Raw genomic sequence first — 22,500 nt, 5'->3', positions numbered from 1 at the left:
AAACAAAAATTGGTTTTTGGGGAAAGAAAATGACGCAGTATCTGTCTCACATATCTGCGAACACCTGAACTACTCCGAGGTTGTAAGTTGTTTTATTAAAATAATAAAAAGGAAAAGATTTTTGCTAACCCCAGCATCTGCCATCGATACTGAAGCACCTGAGCTGGGGCAGCGGAAATAAAGGATAGCAGGCAAAATAGAGAAATGAAATGAAAGAGCTCGGTGAGGGGACAGGAAGAGAGGATAGGGGGAGAGGTAATATACACAAACTATTTACACAATAAGAAATGCGTCCAGGTTGTTCGCGATATTAGTTCATGAAGGGTCAATTAAAACACACGCGCACAGCACTATGTTGACAACTCAAGTGGGGCGTCCAGTTGTTAATCGTCTAAGGTTGAACTCGCGGAGCGTTCGGTCACTGCGTGTAACATTTGGCGGAGAACAGACGGGACGTCAAGCTCGTCTGTTCGAGGAATGCACAGAGGCTCACCAAGGTTCGTTCACGGGTGCGCGCACTGCCCTGCTGCCACATTAGCGTATTGAGGGAGTCTGGTAGTATGCCCAGCGCCGTATAGGCCGCAAGCATATCGGGACGAGCATCGGCGAACACAGCAAAGTGAAGGAGCAGGTGCTCTAGTGCTTCCAATGCACTGCATCCGTCACACACATAACTCGTCGCGATTCCGCGACGCTCCCGTTGTTCCCAGGGCCACACGCAGCTGAACCGCTCCGTAAGGGAAAAGATAAAGGAGGGAGTGAAATAATGGAAGAAAGCGGTGTCGTAGTGGAGGGCTCCGGAATAATTTAGGCCACCTGGGGAAGGAATGGAAAAAAGCGGTGCCGTAGTGGAGGACCCAGGAATAATTTAGGCCACCTGAGGAAAGAATGGAAGAAAGCGGTGTCGTAGTGGAGGGCTCCGGAATAATTTAGGCCACCTGGGAAAGAATGGAAAGCGGTGTCGTAGTGGAGGGCTCCGGAATAATTTAGGCCGCCTGGGGAAAGAATGGAAGAAAGCTGTGCCGTAGTGGAGGGCTCCGGAATAATTTAGACCACTTGGGGATCTTTAATGCGCACTGACATCGCACAACTCACGGTGGTGGTGGTGAAAACTTTTAATTAATAATTGGTTTTTTGGGGAAAGGAAATGGCGCAGTATCTGTCTCATATATCTTTGGACCCCTGAACCGCGCCGTAAGGGAAGGGATAAAGGAGGGAGTGAAAGAAGAAAGGAAGAATAGGTGCCGTAGTGGAGGGCTCCGGAAAAATTTCGACCACCTGGGGATCTTTAACGTGCACTGACATCGCACAGCACACGGGCGCCTTAGCGTTTTTCCTCCATAAAAACGCAGCCGCCGCGGTCGGGTTCGAACCCGGGAACTCCGGATCAGTAGTCGAGCGCCCTAACCACTGAGCCACCGCGGCGGGTTACGGCGGGTAACTGCCGATGCGAAAGTCAGACGTTCTTTAACTGTCCACGCTATCGTTCAGAAATGTTGGTTATTAAGTGCATCGTCCAAAAAGAAGGCGATAAAAATTGCACAGCGTAGCAAAACTTTTGGCAGTTCGCGCAAGCGGCCGCACGGGGCAAACAGGCGACGCTTTTCGCTCACCTCGTTGTTTACGACGCTCGAGATGAAACTCTCGATGCTGGTGGTGGTGGTGAAAACTTTTAATTGCTGCAATAGAGTTTGGGAGCCACAGAGTGGCCCCGCTACATGGTCGGCGTCCCTAGTCCGGGACATCGCATGACAATGCCCCGTCTCTCGCCCGTTTCACCAGAGCCCTTTGGGACTCAAGCGGGGAGCAGTTGAGGAGGGCAGTCTCCCATGCCTCTCTGGAAGGGGTAGGGGAAGGGTGGAGGTGGGGATTTTGAGTACATGCCCACACCATGTGGAAGATATCACAGGTCTCCCCACAGTGCGGGCATCGCCCATCCGTGTTAGGATCGTAATGGTTTAAGATTGCAGGACAGAGCAGAGTACCTGTCTGCAGGCGCCTTAAAGTTCGCTCCTCCGTCTTACTCAGCCCCTTGGCAGGGGCCGGGAAAAGGCGGTGGTTGTCACTATAATGCGTTATTATTTCCCTGAATCGCAGCAGCGGCTGGTTAGTCTCCGAGCCAGAAGAGCTGGGATGAGGAGCCCGGTAAATAAGCGCTCGGGCAGCCGCGTCAGCGGCCTCATTACCTCGTACGCCCTGATGGCCAGGAGCCCAAATGATTCTTTTCGGTGTTGGATCAGTGGCAGTCCGTCTTAGAATGCAAGCAGCTAAGGGGGAGATCTCCCCAGCCAAGTAATGATCACATGCTTTTCGGGAGTCCGTAATGATGATTCTCGAATTGGCGTGGGCGGCAGCAAGCGCTATCGCTACTTCCACGGCTCGCATTGAATTCGGGGCTCGAAAAGAGAGTCCATCGACGTGCATTTCCTGGTGAACAACAGCGGCCGTGTAAAATCCCGTGGGCGACGGCCCTGCTACGTCTACATAATATACACCGGGTCGGGAGCCGTGTTGTCTCTCAAGAGCCCGAGCCCGCGCTTGTCATCTGTTTTCGTGCATCTCGGTGTCCATGTTACGGGGGAGCGAGGAGACCCAGAGCATATGGCGCCACAGTACCGGGATACGCCCCGTCTCCTCTGTAGTGCAGTCGTGTTGGATGTGTAAGCGGTTAGCAGGCGGCGCCCAGGGGCCGTCTGCATGAGCCGCGTGTATTGGTTCACGAGGTGGGCCTCCCGCAGCTCCTGGTAGGAGTTTAGCACCCCCAATGCCTTCAGTTTGGCATTAGAGGTAGCCACCGGGAGATACAGTGCTCGCTTAGTTGCCTTGCGGATGATGGCGTCTATTCGCGCCTCGTCTTGCTTAGTAGTGCGGAGATATGGCACGGCGTAGAGGATCCGGCTAGTCACGAAGGCATAGACGAGCCGAAGCGCGTCCCTGCCCCGCAGACCGGCCCGCTTGTTGGAAACGCGGCGGATCATACGCCCTACCTGTTCGCCTACTCTTTTGAGTTTCACAATGGTGGAGTCCGGTCTGAGTCTGTGGTGAATGAAAAGGCCCAGAATACGGAGCTCCTCCACCTGTCTAATAGGACCTCCTGACAGAGAGATGTGAATTGCTGTCCTATCCTTTGGGTTCGCTCTGACATGCAGAAGCTCTGATTTCACTGGAGCACATTGGAGCCCACAGTCCATAGCATACGCATCGACTATGGAAGCGGCCTGCTGAAGGCGGGTCTCCATGTCCCCAAGGCTCCCCTCAGTGGTCCAAATTGTAATGTCATCTGCATATAACGCGTGTTGAATGCCTTCCACCCGGGCCAGTTGGCTTGGGAGGCGCATCATAGCTATGTTGAACAGGAGCGGTGATAACACCGCTCCCTGTATCACCGCTCCCTGAGGGGTACCCCGTGTTCCCATCATGTAAGGGCCGTATTCCTCGCCCTCAATCCGAAGGAAGGCCTGACGATTAGTCAAGAGATCTCTTACATACGCGTAGGCCCTAGCCCCACAATCGGTAGAACTCAAGTTGGCCAGGATACTTCCGTGTTTAACATTGTCGAAAGCCCCTTTCAGGTCAAGGGCGAGGATGGCTTTGTCATTGTGTTGCATAGTTGTGGGTCGTATTACATCCCTGTGCAGCTGGAGAAGGACATCCTGTGCAGACATGTGGGGGCGAAACCCGAACAGGGTGACTGCAAAGACGCCCTTACTCTCCAGGTATGGAGAGAGGCGATCCCGAACCATCGTCTCCATAAGCTTGCCCGCACATGAGGTCAGTGATATGGGCCTCAGGTTGTCCGTATTCACGGCCTTACCTGTTTTAGGGATAAACGTCACAAGTGACGTTTTCCACTCGGGAGGGAGTGGACGCCCGTCCCAGATCTGGTTGATGTATTCTAATAAATGGAGGTAGGCTGGGTCCGGAAGGTTCACCAGCAGGTTCACTGTTATGTGATCCCGTCCCGGAGCCGTACCCCGACGCATTTTTGCTAAGGCCGCCTTAAGGTCGTGCAACTCAAAAGGGGAATCAAGTGTTTCATTAGGCCTGCCAGAGTACATGTACTCAGGCCCAGGCGGGTCCTCCGTACGACAGAGATATCTGTCGCACAGTGTCCGCAAGTTGCGCCGTCGTACCTTGATACCTTTGCAGAGCACGCCGGAGCTGCTTTTGCGTCTCCCCTCTCGTTTGGGAGGGGTCGGTTAGACTGCGAAGAGAGAGAGAGACTCTTTAATGAAGAAACAGAGAATTTAGCCGGCGTTTCAATATCGCTGGCATGCTACTCTGCGCAGGGAGGGGAATTTGGGAGATAAAGACTGAAGGAGAGCAGCGTGGAAGAGGTGGAAAAAAAACAAAGATAAAATGCAGCCATGAAATGGGTACTAACGATGCAGTGGCGAGTATTGATGTAACCTATGGAATGATGGAGTGCATAGTCCGACGAATGGGCTAATATTAATAATAATAATTGGTTTTTGTGGAAAGGAAATGGCGCAGTATCTGTCTCATATATCGTTGGACACCTGAACCGCGCCGTAAGGGAAGGGATAAGGGAGGGAGTGAAAGAAGAAAGGAAGAAGGAGGTGCCGTAGTGGAGGGCTCCGGAATAATTTCGACCACCTGGGGATCTTTAACGTGCACTGACATCGCACAGCACACGGGCGCCTTAGCGTTTTTCCTCCATAAAAACGCAGCAGCCGCGGTCGGGTTCGAACCCGGGAACTCCGGATCAGTAGTCGAGCGCCCTAACCACTGAGCCACCGCGGCGAGTCCGACGAATGGGCTGACGAAGTTCACTGCAAGAAGAATGCATGAAGGTAACCTGCAAGTGAATTTAGAGCTTATCGAGATGTCCAATGTCTTTTAAATATGTAAAAAGAAAGTTCATTGCAAGTCTCTGTTGCCTGAAGCAGGCTAAGGGGCCTAAAACTTTGTCCATTGTTAGGGGCACTGGGCAGAGCTTCTGCATGCAATGTTCATAGTACGCACGCTCGTTAGCATACGCAGGGCACTCAAGCAGGATATGTTCCACAGTTTCTATCGAAGCACAGTTGTCACAATGCGGACTGTTCATTTGTCCAAAACGGTATCGCAGGCCATTTGTATATGCAGCATTCAGACGAAGTCGGTGATAAAGTGTTTCGAGTTTTCGAGGAATTCTGTGTGAGAACCTTGATCTAAGATGTGGGTCGATTGAGTGAAGAAATTGGTACTGATGTGTCGGCAAACTCCAAAGCCGATATGTTTCTTCGTACGCAAAACTTTTAGCCATTTGGGACGCATCAGATTTCGTGAGAAAACTTCGAATGCATCTCTGATGTTGATGGCCCTTACGGGCCGCTTCATCTGCTTTTTCATTAGCCATAATGCCACAGTGAGCAGGTACCCACTGAAATGTTATGCAGTGGCCTGCGGCAATAGCTAAATGATGGATATACCCAATGTCCAGGGAAACTGGCTGGTGATTCGTTTTCTTCAGCAGGTTGGCCAGGATCTGCAGAGATGCTTTTGAATCGGTGAAAACCCAATGGCCGGCGGTTCGGCGCAGGATGTAAGAAACAGCTTCCTTAATGCCGTGAGGCTCAGCTGTTGTAGAGGAGGTCCTCCGCTGCAGCCGGTAAGAAAGGGCATGGCCTGTTGAGGGCACATAAAGGCCACAAGAAGAAGTTTCTTTAGTAGTTGAACCATCGGTGAAGATATGGGTGTGCTGCGTATATTCTTCGATTAAGTAGGCGAGAGTAGCTTGCAGAAGTGCTGCCTGTGGCATGCGGCTCTTTGCATTCACACCTTGAACAGACTTCTTCACCTTTAGAGGAGAGAGTGTCCATGGAGGAAAGGCCAGAGGTAGTAGTTTCTGAGGCTGATTAATAGTAGGAAGGGGCAGGAGCTGCACTGCCTGGCCAAAGCTAGAGTTGCTGTGAGTTAGGTGGACACGGTGTAGGAAGTGCTTCTTCCCTTGCAGGACATGGCGGAGATGGGTACGCATAGTTTTCTGGGCGGCAATTACCTCTAGTGGGAGACATCCTGCCTCCGCTACTGTTCCTAATGCAGAGGAACCCTTTGGGAGGCCAAGACATATTCGCAGGCAGTTGTTCCGTGCGGCATTGAGAGTCTTATTGCTTGATGTAGATAATCTTTGAAGCACTGGTAGACAGTAGCGCAAGGTTCCTTCAACGTAGGCTTTTTCAAGCAGAAGCATTGATCGGCAGTTGCTACCCCACCTTGTTCCCGCCATGAACCTGAACACTTGCGATGCTGCAGTAATCCTCGCACGGAGTTTTTTGATCTGAGGTGACCATGACAGATTATAGTCGATTACAACACCCAGGAATCGCTGAGATCGTACATATGGCAGCGATCGTCCGCCTAGGAGCAGCGGATATCGGGTCATCGTTTTTCTTGTAAACGCCATTGCAACACTATTTTCTGGCGAGAGACGAAGACCTCTGGAAGCCAGGTACATCGAAATGTGCAATAGTGCTCTCTGAAGACGTTGCTGGGTAATATAGCGCGAACGTGACGCGGTCCAGATGCAGATATCATCAGCATAAATTGTTATGCGGACCCCTCGCGGAAGGTGTCTTCTTATGTGAATAAGGACAATATTGAACAGGAGAGGGCTAAGCACCGCTCTCTGTGGTACGCCCCTCTCCACTGCGTGAAAGCGTGTTGGACCGTTTGGAGTGGTAAAAAAAATTTGTCGTTCTTTTAAATAATGCCCAATCCACTTGTATAGCCTTCCTCCAAGGCCAAGACTGCCAAAGGCTGCGAGAATTGCATGGTGAAAGACGGAGTCAAAAGCGGTCTTGATGTCTAGGAAACGGCTGTTGGGATGTACCCAGCATGAAGGTACTCCTCAATTGATGAGACGAGGGCGATGATATTGTCAGTCGCAGACCTGTTTTGACGGAACCCGTTCATTTCTTGGGATAACTCATTTCGGCTTTCTAGGAACCAAGTTATGCGCTTGCAGATCATGCGCTCCATGAGCTTACCTACGCAGCTCAGTAGGGCAATGGGCCGGAATGATGCGTAGCTTGTTGGCTGCTTACAGGGTTTCAAAACGGGAACGATTTTCGCCAGCTTCCATTCCGTGGGGACCTCACCAGCCATCCAGGAAGAATTGTAATACTCCAGGAGTCGAAGACGGGAGGTGTGGGGTAGCTTTGCAATGGCGTCATAGGTCACCTCATCATGACCCGGAGACGTGTGCCTGTTTGTCTCCGCGATAGCTGTGGATAGTTCTTCCATTGTGAAAGGCAGGTCTAACGCTGGCACTGCCGCCTTTGGGATGCCTGTTTGACCATCTGCGGAGAGTGTCGAATGCCCTGACCCTGCCGACAGCAGCTTGCAGTATTCTTCTGAGACTTCTTTTATAGATTTTTGTTCGTGAAGGGAGAGTGCAGCGAAGGGGTGGAGTTGAAGTGGCGTGCGCATACCTCTAACTATCCGCCAAATATTGGTTACTGGTTGCGCACATCCAGCGTAGAACAAAAGTCACGCCACTTTTGCCGACTGAGTTTATCCATGTAGCGTCGAATGTGACGTTGTGCCCGTCGGCATGCACGTAGGTCATCGAGGCTTTTTGTGCGCAGAGCTTTCCTTTCAGCTCGCCTGCGTATAGCGCAAAGCCTTTGGAATGTGTCATCATTTGAAGGTAGGTTATCATTTTTAGCTGTAAGTTGTGTACTCGCCCTCAGCAATACGCAATTGTCGATGCTAATTCCTCATTGCGAGTTGCCGCAGTAACTCTTCTGCTTACAGCGTCCTTGTATGCGTGCCAGTCTGTAGATTTTATAAGGAATTTCTTTGGGTTCTTCTGCGCATGGAAAGCCGATATGAGGATTGGGTAATGGTCGCTTCCACGTGTCTCCAAATCAGTGCACCAGCCAAAGTTGTGGGCGAATGAACTTGTGACAAATGTCACGTCGATGCTGCTGGTAGTCGTCGGGCCTCGGAGGTAGGTGATGCTGCCGTCATTTAATGGCTGAACTGAATGCTTGGAGAGAAGTTTTGCAAGCTTGGCACCTCGGGCACATGTATGTGAGCTGCCCCAAATTTCCTTATGAGCATTCAAGTCTCCGCAAATAATATGCGGAGAGGGCGTCCTTGCTATCAAGTCTCAAGTCTCAAAGCATCAAATGGCGTGCCTGGCTCAAGATATACTCCAATCAGAGTGTACTGTTGTCCGGCAATAACTGTGACAGCGCATACGTATTCATTGTCGCAGTGAGGCGGGACATCAACCGGTGAGGCCGGGATATCCTTGCGAAAGCCTATCAGCAATCTGCTGACGTTATCTGGTCGTTGTGAAATAGACTGCGAAAGAGACGCCACGTCCCCTTCGAGCTCATCTGATGAGCTGCGGCGTCGCAGCGTGCTATTAAATTTGAATCTGAGAGTTCGGCAGCATACGCTGCAGCCTGCTCTGTGAGTTTGGCTATGCGGTCGCGTAATTTGCGATTAGTTTTCTGCTTTTTCCACCGTTTAGTTAAGCTCCGGCGCGCCTCCCACAAATGCAGGAGGTGGGTGCCCACTGCGGGGATCTCTTCGGTGGTTTGTAGTGTTGTGACGTGTTGTTTCTGAATGTTGTATATGTGGTTAGCCCACTCCGCGTAGCCGTCGGAAAATAGTACGGGAGGGATAGTGTGATTTCGGAATTTGTGCCAATCGGTCAGCTTGGCCTGACCCCATTTTTTGCGCGCTGCCTTCGCCATGATTGTAATCCGGAGAAGGAGGTGATCGCTGCCTAAAGAATCACCCAAGTTCTCCAAAGCAGCCGCTCTAGCATTTTTAACGAGAGAAAGGTCGGGACACGTGTCGCGGGTTACCGAATTCCCCACTCGGGTGGGATACGCCGGGTCCGTGAGCAACGTGAGGCTGAGGGTGGAGATGACCTCCGCCAGCTTACGTCCTCTTGCCTGTTCGAAGCGGTAGCCCCAATGAAGGCTGGGAGCATTGAAGTCTCCAACGATCACTAGAGGCTCTTTGGCTGCCATTTTTATCGCGCGAAGGTAGATTTCATTAAAAGTTATGCGCGGCTTATGCGGAGGGCAGTATATGTTGAGGATATGTATTGACGGGTCGCGTCGTCTGAGAGGCAGTACCCGGACCATTGTATATTCTTGCTCGGTACTCAAGTCTAAGTCGACCTGAACCACGGTGTAAGCTTTATTCACCAAGATGCACGTAGAGGCGCCCCCCTGAAAGGTGCTGTAGCCTGATAATTTAGCGTTTATGCCGGGCTCCTGCAGGGCAGTGAGTGCCGGCATGTCTCCTAGGGACTGCAGGTAGAGCTGGAGGTGTGACCGTTTTTTCCAAGCTCTGAAACCCCTGCAGTTCCATTGGATGATCTGGAATTTTTCAAGGTTTTTATCATTCCTATTAGATCTGCTAGCCATTTTGTTCTATTTATTTACGGGCGAGCGGACTAGATCTGGCCGGGAGCCAGCGCAACCCCAGCGATTGGCCGCACCGACCCACCAGCTGCAGAGCCTGAACCACGTTCCTCCGCTGCCTGGCGGGAGGCTGTCTTACGTTTGAAGTGAGGGGATTCGCAGCTAGTGGCGTTCTTAATTTGGGTGCTGACCCAGGGCTGCACGGCTTTAAGGACCGAGTCAGTGACCTGGGCCATAAGGTCGGGAAGTGCTTTCGTTAAAGCTCCCTTGAACATGTCCTGGAAGGACTCGCGGACTGCTGACATGATTTGATTCGGGAGGGCCGCCACTTGCTCCTCCAGTTGCTCGGTTTGGCGCTGCAGTGCCTCTAGGCCGGCGACGCGACCAGCAGATTCAACTACCGTGCCCCCGCACTGCCGCGAGACGCTAGTGAGGCAAGATGTTACGGATGATCCGTCATCCTCGTCATCTGGCTCAGCTTCTTGCATTGGTTCGGATGACCCGGCCTGTTTGGCCTCTAATTCTTGAATTTTGCGCGCTAGAATTTGGTTCTGGTGCCTGAGCTCCTCTACCTGCTGCTGTAGGGCGGTTTCGGTAGGGGAGGGACGGTTAGGGGGCCCGGAGACTGCCCTACTCCAACTGCTCACCTGTGGTTGGACGGGTGCCAAGGGCGGGAAGTCCCTGGCGTTGAGGACCGGGGGCACCGCCTGGGTCGCGGACTTGACAGGTTTCGATGTGCCGGGTTTGGCCTTGGTTTCCTGATCGGCTGGCGCTTTCTTGGCCTTGGGCGGAGGAGCCTGCTTGGGCCCCGTCTTTGTCTTCGGTTTGGATCCGGATGGGGAGCTCGGTTTGATGGCTTTCCGGAACCGCCCGGCAGCTCGGAACACAGTCATGTTCTGCCGGGCCGTCAGGAGTGGCATCGGGAACCTGGACTCCGCAGCGTTTGCAGCGGCCCGGCTGCGGTCGCGGGCACGCATCGGCCCGATGGCCCACTGTGCCACAGCGGTGGCATGCTGGCACTGTTTTCTTGTACAGGCGAACAGGGAGCCGTTCGTAGCTGTACAACACCGTCCGTGGCACCTTGGTCCCCGCGAAGGTAATCACCGCAACCGGGGTTCCCCCTAGCTTGCGCACAGACACCACATTTTGTTCCGCACTGAGTCTTCGTTTAACGCTTTCAGATGTTTCGTCTGGCGAAAGAGTCACGACGCCTCGACAGAACGCACCGGAGAGTTTAGGGTGTCCCCGGAACGGTAGCTCGCGTTCCCCTACCGGCAGCACAATATCCCGGAGTAGCTTCTCCGCGGCGTCGACAGATTTCAGTGCACATACAAGGACGTTTTGGTCCCAAACGGGCCACACCTCAAGTCCAGCATTTGCGTCGTCCCCGAGGATGCTGCGGACTGCAGCGCCGGCTCGTCCAGGACCAAAAGTTGCCTTGAGGTCGACCGCGTTTCTTGGTTTCAGCACCACGACGATGTCATCTTTTTCAATGCGCGGCGTGTTCTGCGGCCGCCACCGGAGTTGCTTGGAGCTCTTCGAGGCTGCGTTCAGCGCACTCCCGCCCTGCGTATGCGCAGAGCTAGACGGCGCCTGTTGCTGGGTGGCACCAGCACCAGCGTCCCTCGATGCCGCCGCCGCGTTCTTCTTTCCGCGCCAGACGCGGACCATATCTTGGAGGTAATCGTCCTCGGTTGGTAGAGGATCCTCGCCTTGAGTCGTATCTTCGGATTGATGGGTATCCATTGTTACGATCTGCAAGGACTGCGGGTCGTATCCGGTGACTTGATTTGGAGCCGCCAGAGCCGAGGGATCTCCGACCGGGGCCATCGCAGGCTCCGGCGCCGTTAGGCTTAGCACCACCGCGGCGTGACGAAAGCTTCAAATGACCGAAAAGTGGTCAAAAATTGGCCCCACCTTAACAAACGTGGTGTAGACGGGTGCCGCTGAGGTTCCTGGAGACGATGATACCAGGCTTGCAGGGGGAAAAGTTGGTGTATCGCAATTGATTGCGATCTGTCACGGAGCCGACGCGGTATGCGCACAATGCGAAGCTCGCCGCTAACTTGGTTCCACAGCTCACGGCGCCTTGGCGTTTCGCCTGCATCGAAACGCAGCCGCCGCGGTCGGGTTCGAACCCGGGAACTCCGGATGAGTAGCCCAGAAGCAGACAAGTGCAATCCTGAAATTAAAAAAGAATAAGCAGACAAGTGCAATCCTGTAATTAAAAAATAAGCAGACAAGTGCAAACCTGTAATTTTTTGGTTTTTAACTTGCCTCACACCACGGTTGAGGTGTCCACCGAGAAGGGAAACAGCCTTTTCTAATTATATTTCCAGGCGGCTGCAAAATGAACGGGTCTGTCTGGAACCATTGTGTAAAGATTCGCCAAATGCCAGTGCAATGCAGACATGAACCCCGATTCATATGTCTTTGTGCGAATATTCATTGAATGCAAGACTTTGCTTAATGCTCCATTGCAGGATGCTGCCTAAAAAAATTTTCGCAGTTTAATGTACACAAACATTTTCGCGGGCATTTCTGAAACAATGCGACACGAAAGCAGTGCTACTAAGCGTGTTTAATAGAGTATCAATAGGCTGCAGCAGCACTGCCAATTTGTGGGTTTACAGCAGTACCTGCTTTTTTGTTAGGGCTTCAGAGTAGACGGTGCGTGTTGCCAATGCCCTTTTTTTTCGTAGGCCATGTTATGCTTTGAATTGCAACGAAAGAATCATGTTAGTTGTGCCAAAAAGAAAAATGGCAGGGGCTCAGCTCGGCTATGCCAGGATATACTGAGCTGAGCTTGTTTTTCCTGACACTCGTATGGTGCGATCAGTCACACGACGGGCCTTCACATCCTCTTCTGTTGGTTCCCATTGATTGACGCCTTCCATAGGCTCCATCTCGGCGGCTATGCGCCGTCAATTAAGCTCGGCAATCTGGCATCGCCGTTTGGAAAGGCGTTCTTCTCTCTGTTCGGGTTTCTCCCCTGCTCTCTTCGCCTTCTGACGCTCATTCCCTCTCTGTTTGCCCGGCGCACCCTCCCCCGCGCGGCCTAGAGGACCTCAAGACCTGGGAGGACTGGGAGACCCTGCTGCGCTCGGAGGACCCGGCCGTGCAGACTATCGCCACCGGCCGGGCTGCCAGTGTTATGGACCTTAGGGACATAAACACTTGACTGCAGTGGGGTCGTTCGGAGACCCAGGGGCGTGCCTCGACTTCCTCTCCAACAATAAAGTTTTTTTCTCTCTCTCTTTCTATGTTGAGTAGCCAAGAACCAGGCGACAGCCTCAGGATCGGAAGAGTTAATCTTCTCTTGCCTATACCGCCGTTTAGCAGCGGCAGGGTCTCCTTCTCTGCATGCATGTCAAACGTCGTGGTACAGACGCCCATTACATATCCGCCTTTTATACGCAATACTCTGCATGCGACGCGCGCGTCGGGTGACAGAGCGTCGTGCAGCGAGGCGGCGACGAAGAACGTGGCTCAGCGGTAGGGTCTCTCTGGTTACCATGGTATCAGCGCATGCGCACAACTGCTCATCCGCGTGACGTCACGCTCGGCTGCGTGCCCGCGGACAAGCGATTGCGGGTCGGTAGGCTGGAAACGCTGATTGGTCCAAAAAAAGTGACGTCACGCCTCTAACGTCATGGTCACGTGACTTTTAATGACGTCATGTCCGGTTGGTGACAGACACATTTTCCCTAGAGTTTTCTCAGAATTCCCCGCGTTTGTGACAGCGTGCACGGGACAAAGAAGCGCATCTTTACCTCCACCCCACCCAGTTCGACCACTTTGCCGAGCGGGGTGCAGTTGAAGAACCCTTGCCTAAATGCTCCCGCCATTCACGTTTACCCCCCGCCTCCCCCCCCCCACCCCGCGACACTTTCCCGAACTCGGATGTTTTGTCGCCTTTTTTATTTTTGTGTTTGCATGCACAGTGCACGTCTCTACTTAAGCAAACTGCGCCGCTGATTCCACATTGACTATTCCTGCCGAAGAGGCTCCAGGGAAGTGTCCTGCCATGTCTGCGCTTTATTCTGTTTATTTTTTTACTAGTTTTGGCCAGGGGCACGCGAGTACACGCATCTCCGCGAATCCGCCACCGTCTGTTTCTGTACTCGCCGCCACTCTGCCTTGAGGGGCGACCATTCTCTCCTCCCGCTCCTCGTTTTCCTTTAATTCTTTCTCTTTTTTTTCTGCACGCTCCCAGCGGCTTTTCGGTGGACAGGGTGCGACAGCGCATATTCTTTTTCTATTTATTACTCTTTCTCCCTTTTCTAGTATTTTTCTTTTCTGTCCAGCTTCTTTCCAGCACCCGATTGCTTGGTGCTATTTTCATGTGGCGGACATGTGTGCCAATTACAACTCCTCAAGAACGGGAGGAAGATCGCTGTAACTTCAGTCTTGAGGAAGGACAGGCTCTGTCCGAAATGTCGACTCCAAATAAATCTGTCTAAATGAAGCGTCTCTCAACTTTGCATATATATATTTAGTTACCCTTGATGTAGTGTCTCTGTACACAAACATACCGCATGATGATGGCATCCGATTCTGGTCGCATCCTATGGAAAACACAAAAACGATGATGCTCCTAGCCAAAGTACCATCGCTGCACTTACTGATCTGGTCCTCAAGCTCCACTTTTTTGAATTCAACAACTCCTTTTACCTACAAACGAGTGGTACCGCTATGGGAACGAAAATGGCCCCAAACTATGCCAACATATATATGCATAGCATTGAATCGGAGGTTATCCGCTCATACCCAACAAAAACGGCTTTTTACAAACGCTTCCTAGACAACATATTCATGGTATGGACGAAAACAGAGGACCAATTCATCCAGTTTATTTCAGCATTTAACAACGTACATCCAAACATCTGTTTCACACACCCTTACTCCACCAGTCAAAGTAATTTCTTGGACGTCTCAATTCGAATGGAGAAGGGTACCTTAATCACCAGTGTCTATAGAAAGCCCACGGATAGGCAACAGTACCTTCATTAGAAGAGCTGCCACCCACGCCACTGCAAAACTTCAATTCCATATTCCCAAGCCATCAGATTCAAACGGATCTGCTCACGACCAGAATACTTCGAAAAAAATTCTAGCCGTATGCGGGAGGTTCTGAGGGACCAATGCTATCCGGCCTCCATTATTGATGATGCCGTTACGAAAGCGGAAGCAGCAAATCGTAATGAAATGTTTGGGGATCCCCCATTAGCAACCGCAAATGAACACCGCTCTAATCTCGTCTTAACCTTCGCAAAAAACCTTCCTAATGCCAACAAAACTCTAAAAAAAACATTTCAACATAATCCAACAAAACGATCGACTGTCAAAAATTTTTCCAACAGTTCTACAGGTTACCTACAGACTACCAAAAAACATGCAGAATTATGTAGTTCACTCTACTGTCAATAAGTAAAACCCTGTGGTTTGCCTACCTTGCAGGAAGAATCGCTGTCAAGTTTGTCAGCACATGCGGACAACAACACTAGCTCAAAGCACATACTCTAACTTCAAACACTCCATCCGTGAAAACTTGAACTGTGACAGTAGTAACGTAGTATGCATGCTCGAGTGTGGCGATTGTCAGATGCAGTACATTGGCCAAACCGAGAATTCCTTCCGAATTAGATTCAACAACCACCGCGCGCACACGAGATCTCTTTCTCTCCTCCCCCTGTCGAAACATCTTTCCCAGGAAGGTCACGAGTTCCACAAACTAAAAGTTACGCTGCTACAGAGCGGCTTCCAAAATGCCCGTGAGCGTGAGCAACAAGAGTCATACTTTATATATCAGTTTAATACTGTGCAGGCCGGTATAAATGAAAACCCTGGTACTCTCTCCACACTTCAGAGATCATAGTCTTAGCCCTACTGAAATTCACAGCACCCGGACTGCATCGTCTGAGGTCATGCCAATTTGCGTGCTTGCTTCCACATGCCGCCCTTCTCCTCCCCATGCCAGTCTTTCTTTCTCATGACCAGAGAAAACAGTTATGAGAGCAAAGCATATTGCCTATTCCCCCCCTCAACTTTTTATATTTTTTATATATATTATTTATTTATTTATTTTTTCCTGCTTTGCAGATAATAGAGCGTGATGCTCCATATAGGGCAGTAACCCATAGCAATAACGCATACTTAGGCGATTTCGCGCCTTCGTTCCCCATTTTCTTTCTGTTACTCTCTCTCTCTCTGTTTTTAGGAAGGAGCCCTCTTTTTGTCTCCGCGACGGAAGGCGGGCGGAGGCACCTTCGACGCATCTTCGCGTTTCGTAACCTCACTTAATTGAGGTCTCCTTCGTTTTAAAATTGCGCTCGTGGCGGGAGGCGTTCCGGAACGACGCTGACCTCCGACGCCGCGCGATTGCAGAAGCATCTATAGCTTTGCGCCGGGATGCAGGAAACTCAGGCGCCAGATGCCTCTAAGTAGGTAGAAAACAGTGCCTTCCACTGGTTCCATGGTATTGGTGGCTGATCCGGGGTTTTCAGGAATGTACGAGGGGGCGTAAGATCCCGTGAAACTCATAGTAAAGATTTACCTCGTCGGCACGTTGTTGTATTGTAGATGCAAGGTCGAACGACACACCGGAGCGAGCGATGTCATACTGACGCCAAGGTTCCTCCGACCCCCCCCCCCCTCTACTTTTCCTGCGTCACGTATACGCGGTGTCAAGCAACATGCATGTGACTGAAACTGAAACTCTGAAGAAGAGAAACTGAAAGAGAATTGAATTTGAAAATAAGAGAAGAGAAACTGAAACTGCCGCACAGTTCATTACCTGATGGACACAACAGTATCATTTATTGCTTAACGTCTTCATAAAACCACTGTTTGTTCGTCTATAACATTAGCAGCATTAGCATATGTTTGCTATTAATGACACCCAGGTAATGTACATGATTTACCAACTTAAGTAGTGTTGGTTCTGGTGTAACGCACGAATAATTTATAGACATGCCTTTGTGTATACGCCAGAAATTAAATTGTGAAGCAAGCCTTGAAACTGCCTAGCTGATGGACACAACAGTATCACGTATTACTTAACGTCTTCATAAAACCGCTGTTTCTTCGTCTATAACATTAGCAGCATTATCATGTTTGCTATTAATGACACCCAGGTAATGAACATGATTTACCAACTTAAGTAGTGTTGGTTCTGGTGCAACGCACGAATAATTTATAGACATGCCTTTGTGTATACGCCAGAAATTAAATTGTGAAGCAAGCCTTGAAACTGCCTGTGCATTTCTCATAAAAAAGGAAAAAAAAATTATCTTGCTTTCATAGCATGCGTGTCATCTATATCAGATGTGATTGTAATCTTGAGCTATAACTTGAAATGACCCATGCTGGCTGCCATGAAAAATCACTTTTTTAATTGTTCAAGAAACCTCATAACTCGTTTATGTCACGAAAGGAATGAAATGCTTCACTTATGTCTCATTGCTTTGGTACAGTCATTGTTCATTATGCAATATAAAATCTGATTTAGGAATATTTTGTTACTTGTTGCATGGTTTGTTCCTGAAATTCAGCACATCCGCCAGTGTTGCGTTCCCGCGTGGTTTTCTTTTTTGTTAATTGAGTACAGATGAATAGCCACCGGATTCTTCGCCGATCGCCCAGTGTGGGTATGTGCGATCTTTTGATAGGCTAACAACAAGAGCAACATTGGCCAGGCTATCAGCTTGCGCAAGTTAGGTTCACGCAAGCTCCGCTTCAGGTTGATCTGATCTCCTTGCAACGAGTTGCTGATACGCAGGCTGACCCCGTCTTCTATTACGACCATATTTACCCGTTCCATGCGAAACATATGCCCGCAGATATCATAAATGGCCTTCTTTCTGAACACCTACACAATTTTCCTCATCATATGTTGTCTCCACTGATGCCTCCGGCAGCTGTCAGAAGGCGGCGATTGGGATATATTCGCAGGATCTGGCTTGGAGCTATTCCGTTCGTATCCCTGATTATACTTCTAAATTCTTCGTAGAGTTTTTGGCTATTGGTTTGGTTCTTCTCAAAATTCCCAGACATGTAGCACGGGTTCTTATTCTTGCAGACTGCCTTTCAGTTTTAGGCTCTCTCCAAAACTCCGGAAAATCTTTATTGAATCGGCCGCTTAGGTTTTTTGTTCCGTGCACAGTGCGTGAGATCCGCTTTGTCCGGGTACCTGCAGGCATTCGGGTGTCTATTTTAACGAGGTGGCTGATTTATTGGCAAGGTCAGCTCTCAGCGCTCCTGTAATCTTAATCTATCCCGTCCCTCACCTCATTCTGTTGGAAACTTCACGTTTCCAGTGGTTCCAACATATTTCAGCCAGCTTGAGTGATCCGTTGCTCAATACCGTGGATTTTCACCACTTAAAGTACCCATGGGATGTCCGGTGGTGTAAATCAAGACGTTTTGAGGTGTCAATGACGCTTCTGCGATGCAGAATCCCTTAAATTTGTACTTACGCAGATACGGGTTCCCTGCGACAAACGTTTGTGTCTCATGTGGGCAAGTTGAAACATTAGACCATTTTCTCCTCTCTTGCCGGCGGTTGTTCAAGGAAATCAGTATTTGGAGGTCCCTCTTCCAGTCTCTTCCAGTTCTTCTCTCGTTCGGTGCGAGCGCCAAGGAATTCCCGTTAAGCAGTGTTTGTGGCTACCTTCATGATTACATAAGTGCAACTGATCGGTTACCTTGTTAGCTGTATACAAAATTCTGTCTCATGTCCGAAATGCTTGGTTCTATTCCTGGTAATTCATATTTCTTAAATTTAATTGAATTTTCCTATCTTTATCTTGATTCAGTCTTCTACGCCGCCGCCTCACGTCTTTTTTCCCGTGCAAATACTTCATTGGCAAATCTCCACTGTACCTTGGCCAATCCCCCCGCGTGGGTATGTGCCATATTTACTGAGGTGAATAAGAAGAATGTGGACTACAAATACTATCTGTACTTGTGCTCTATGTGTTTTTTGTCTGTTTGGAATGTAAGCCATTACTAGGTGGAAAGGCATGCACGTAATGGACATACCCTGTGCACATGAATGCGGAAAGCTGGCAATGGTTGTACAAGCATTGCCAACAAAGCAACGGGACCTTCAAGAAACAGGATAGGTTTGTGACCCCTCACATGCAATGATTTTCATACAATTTGAAAATGTGGCAATTTACAGCAGTCCCCTGGTTATATTGCTGCAAAACAAGCCAGCTCATTTCGGCGGAAACATTTTTAGAGGCTGCCAAAAAGGAACATGTCAAAAAGTTACACATAGCATCCTGTTTCATTGATGTTGTTTATATGTGTGGTAAACGATATGAACAAGTATCTCTTTGTTGGTTGAACTGCATGCTTTGCTATCCCCGCACTGTCATGCAGTACATACACAATCACAGTTCAGTGACTGCAGAGCGATCTGCAACCAGTAACTTGCAACTATACTATGCAGCAAGCTTCTTTGCACGGTATTTGTTATATTTATCGAACGATGAGATGAAATTGGTATGGCTATTTCTACACAGTGCATTTCCTAAAGACTCCTTTCTGCCATACTGTACTTTTTACCCAAAAAGCATCCTACAGAGTCATTTAAATTGCTACGTATAAAGATGTTTGTAGCAAGTGTGTGAGCCCGAACAAAAAAAATGTTTTAATTTTCCTTAATTCTTCAGTATTCCTGATTATCACGACATGGGCATCTACATGTTGGTACAACTTTTTTCAGGCATTACAACTGATGTACCGATGTGTTTGGTACTAATTCATCTTCAGACCTTTCATGTCTGTTGGGTAAAAAAAAATACGAAATAATAGTTGGCTGCATTAGTTTTCACTGAGATAACTAGCATCACACAGCATGCTCTTGAAATTCCTCTAGCTGTCTGTAATTGGCTTCATTGTATAGCTTCATACTTGTTTAATTTAAACTCTGCACACTGCTCTTTTCACCGCACATGGCGACATGGCACGCGGAGCCCCGTGGGAATGGGCGAGGAGGATTCAGAGGTCGGCTGCTACTTCCCTGGAATCCAAACACAGCTATAGGCACCTGCAAGTCACGGTTAATTTCGGAAAGGCAGCTTTCCCCGCTTCCTTTCATCGTCTTGTCCGTCGTGCGTCGCGTGTCGCGGCGAACCCGACAAAGGGGAGGCCATCAACCAACTTCCCCTCCCCCTCCCTTCCTGAAGCAGAGGAAAGATCCCACAAATAGTTTCCTAGAGAGGTCCTTTTTTTCCCTGCGGTGAACTAGGGGTCAAAAGACAGGCCCAAGCGGTGTGAGGCAACGTTCTCTGTTTATTCTAGAGACGCAAGCTTACACTGCAAAATGAAACCTTGTCTTTCTCTTCCAAATGCAATTTCATTACATTTTTACAAAATGCAAGTTACATACTACAGAGATGCAAGGGCTAAAAGCTGCTAAAAAGCAGCTTGACTGGGCCCAAGCGCCTCTGAAATGGCAGTACACGACAAACGCACTTCAAGCAAAAAAAACGTTTACATATACGTATAAAAAGCATTAAAAAATGTTTACGTGCTCTTAACGCAGCGCTATCCACGTTCTTTTATTGATGACGCCATAAGCAGACCTTCAAATCTGAACCGTAGTCTAATACTCCAGGGGCGCCGAAGAGATAACCGAAATGATTACACTACAAACCTTATTCTCACATTTAACAGTAACGCACCGAACATAAACAGAATTCTTAATAACCACTTTAATATTCTCCAGCAAAGTCAACGACTATCGAAAATATTTACATGCGCACCCCGCGTGACTTACAGGCGTGCCAAACACATTCAGAACCATCTAGTCCACTCCAAGGAACACAAAACCCCAAAATATGGATGCCAGCCCTGTAGTAAAGATCGCTGCAAAGTTTGCAAGCACATGAAGACTACGTGTTCCGCAACTAGTACGAGGTCAGTTTTCCAGCATTCAATCAACGGCAAGTTTGACTGCGACTCATCAAACATTATTTACCTTCTTGAATGCACTGTGTGTAACCAGCAATACATTGGAGCGACAAACACTGCATTCCGCATTCGATTCAACAACCACCGAGCACACACCAAGTCTCTCCCCAATCTTCCCCTATCCAAGCATGTAAACTCAGAAGGACACCCATTTGACCAACTAAAAGTAACAATTATTCAAGGGGGCTTCAAAAACAGGCGAGAACGTGAACAACGTGAATTCTATTTTATCCACAAGTTTAATACTATTCAAGAATGTCTTAACAAAAAGCCTGGTATCCTTTCTTTTATTCACGACCTCCAAACAAAATAATACTGCACCTCTCGTTAATTGGCTAACTCAGATATACCCTTTATAACTTCTAGTGTATATCCCAGGCAATCATACCCCTCCTTACTTACACTATCCTGCCTCGTGCAGTATTAATAAGCTTTGACGTTCTTTCCTTACTTTTTTCCGACAATTTGAAATCTTTGTACACAGCTAGCCCAGCCCACGTGCACTACAACCAAGTATTCCCGACGAAGTCGGTTCAACGACCCGCCCAGGGAGAGGGGTGCACCGTTCAGTGAAACCCGGACCCCGTAAGTTCTTAGACATGTGCTCGTTAACGTAGCCCACTCCTTAACGTTCTAGCCCTCGGCTCACCGGAAATTAGTGAGACCCCCCAAAAGGCGCCTGGTTTGGCCTGTTCGTCGCTGCCAGTGTCATTTGCGCAGCGGCGCCTCTTTGGCCACGCACCTGCAGCGGCGCCCATCTTTGTGTTTGCGCATTTTGTTTGTGTCTTGTTTGCACGTTTTGCTTTCGTACGCCTGTGGTTGCCGCGCTGCCCATATCGCGGGCACCGTCTTCCTCTCCCTTTCTCTCGTTTCGCCATCTCCTTTTTTTACCCCGTCCTTCCCTACTAGAATAGTTCCCCCCCCCCTTTTTTTTTCTTTTCTTTCTATTTTTTGCTTCCTCTCCCAATCTTTTCCCTGTCTGCTCCCCACACCCCTATCTTTATTTTTTTTTACTTTTTTGTTCAATTTTTGAACTGCAATGAAAACAGTGAGCATGTATGTTCACTAACAATAGTTTACAGACGCATGAAAACAAAGAGAAGACCCGAGAAAAATAAAGAGAAAAGAAACACTCAATAGGCATACATGGCACCGGCAGACAACAAAGAAACATTAAATGCAACCTGGCTATATATTAACAAAATACATTTTTAACTCGCTTGGTTTAACACTATCCAAAACTTTGTGCTTATTAAGAGTGGTCGGTAAATTGTGTTCAAGCATTTGTAGTTTATAATTAATTCGAAAATATGGAATATACCAGAGATCGGTATTTCAGGTGTAGAGTCGATTCGAAGCGGTCCTTAAATGTGTAGTACGTATTAAGAAATCTCTATAAGCAGAAGAATGGTAAAAGAACCTCAAAATGCGAAAAACATATACATGTTCAAAACGAATGATGTTATAATTTCTAAAAGCAGTTTGCGTTGGAGAGACAGATAAGGAAGGTTTGCAATGTAGCGGGTCATTTTCTTCTGCAGAACCTGTATTTTTATCACATTTGTTTTTGTGGTGTTGCCCAAACAGAGTTACGGAACCGAAAAGAGCATGATAAATTTGAATTTTCACGTGAGTGGGAAGGAGCCATCGACATCGTGTTAGAACACCTGCTACTGAAGAGAGCTTTTTGCAAATATTTTCCACATGTCGATCCCACCTGAGATGCGACGAGAAAGTAACTTCAAGGATTTTGTGGCTGTCTACAATTTGAATTTCTTGACCTGCGTATTTAGGAGCGCGTTGTAGTTCGACTGGCTTGTACCTTGCACGGAAAATCATTACCTTTGTCTTTGTAGGGTTTATTTGTAGGCAGTTAGAAGAGGACCAGTTCTCTAGTTTCGTAAGGATTACGTTGCACTCTTCAATTAACTTGTTTATGTCGTGACCAGGGATTAGTAAACTGCTATCATCGGCGTATATAATAAATTTCGCTTTGTCATAAATATGACCAATGTCATTTATATAGATGTTAAAAAGCATCGGGCCCAGAATGCTGCTTTGAGGCACACCATTTCGTACCGCCAAAAAAGAAGACTGATGGTTGTGGATATAGACAGATTGT

At 48.9% G+C, this 22,500-nt stretch overlaps 2 pseudogenes; both read right to left on the bottom strand.

The window, feature by feature from the left end:
• Positions 1-1,731: 1,731 nt before the first annotated feature.
• Positions 1,732-3,416, bottom strand: LOC144110674 (uncharacterized; annotated as a pseudogene).
• Positions 3,417-9,427: 6,011 nt separating this feature from the next.
• On the bottom strand, positions 9,428-11,225 carry LOC144109691 (uncharacterized; annotated as a pseudogene).
• Positions 11,226-22,500: the final 11,275 nt, after the last annotated feature.

Source organism: Amblyomma americanum, chromosome 11, assembly GCF_052857255.1.
Source record: "Amblyomma americanum isolate KBUSLIRL-KWMA chromosome 11, ASM5285725v1, whole genome shotgun sequence".
In the NCBI taxonomy this organism is placed as follows: domain Eukaryota; kingdom Metazoa; phylum Arthropoda; class Arachnida; order Ixodida; family Ixodidae; genus Amblyomma; species Amblyomma americanum.
The sequence above is the reverse complement of the archived record's forward strand: the minus strand, read 5'-3'. Positions and strand labels throughout refer to the sequence as shown.